Source organism: Orycteropus afer, unplaced genomic scaffold (assembly GCF_000298275.1).
Source record: "Orycteropus afer afer isolate SDZICR_OR568_19922 unplaced genomic scaffold, OryAfe1.0 scaffold00536, whole genome shotgun sequence".
NCBI classification, from domain to species: domain Eukaryota; kingdom Metazoa; phylum Chordata; class Mammalia; order Tubulidentata; family Orycteropodidae; genus Orycteropus; species Orycteropus afer.
In genome coordinates, this window is record NW_006922123.1 from 377,354 (window position 1) to 378,667 (window position 1,314).

Here is a 1,314-nt window from a genome sequence, read left to right on the forward strand (position 1 = left end):
TTCCTGTCCTTGCCTGCCTAGTGCCCTTTCTCCCTGGGCAAGGGCTGCCCTTTGGACCTTGCACGGTTGATTTTTTCTAAGGAGTGCTTACCTCTTGGTATTATTATTCATCTCACAGGCCTGTCTGTTGTTTGGCTGAAAGTTGACCCCTGGGGGTGAATTCAGTTCCAGGCCTGAAGGGTGAGTGGGAGCCATAGTCTCAGGGGTTCTATTGGTCTCCACCAGACCTGTAAGCCTGGGCACTTCATTATTATTATTATTATTTTGAGTTTTGTTCCACAATTTTCTCCTGCTCTAGGCAGGATTTCCTCCTGTGATCCCCTTCAGAGCAGCGGGCAGGGGTAGCCAGGCACCGTCTAGTTCTTCTGGCCTCACTGTTGTGGAGGCTGAGGTTCACATAGTCCACTAGTCCTAGGAGCTACTGTTTAATGCTAACTCAGTAACTATTAAGTACATTGTCAACAGGGAGAATTCTATTCTTTAAGAAAAAAATTATTTACACTTGTGGAAACCCTCCAGGCCCCAGGAGTGCTTCTTTTTCTTCACTTTTTTCATGTGGGGAGATTCAAGAGCTCCTCCAACTTGCAAATTGTTCATTAGATTTTCAAACAAACAAACGATTTTATTATTGTTTTGAGCCAATTCAGAGGTTTATTTTTACAATAGCAACTGGACTACTTTGAGCCTCTTGTTTTTAGAAAATTGGAAGGAAAAAAAAAAAAAAAAAATCTCCCTGCAAGCATTTAGAACGACTGCTGGAGAGAAACGTCTTTGTGTTTTGATTATTTTTTCAACACACTGTAGCCCCACCAGGTCAGAGATCTGTAAAGAATGAATTGGTTTGTCATTACACAACTGTTTGATTTGGGCTTACTGATAATATTCTGACTCTCCTGTGTCTAGTATAGAAATGTAGACAAATGCAAACAGACGTGGGAGGACCTGCGGGAGGCTCCTCATCATCTCAGGAGCTGGAACCCTCTAGGGGAAGACCACGCAGAGGGCCATCTCCCTCCTTCCCTTTAGGGGCTGGACTCAGAATCTCCCTGCTTTGAGAAAGACACTGGGGAGCCCTTCCAGGGCAGACGCACATGGGTGGCTTGTGCCCTAAGCACCCGTTGTCCCAGCAGGTCCTAATGAGCCCCACGGGGAGAGCTCACCCCTGTATGGATGCCCCACTTTCCACTTTGCTCTCTCATGTTCCGGACACCATTTACAAGTCTCTGAGTTGTTACGTGGACTCAGCTGATGGTGGGGGCCTGGCCTCTAACCTGCTTTCTCCCCAACTCTGCTGCAGCCGCAGGGACCCTGGTC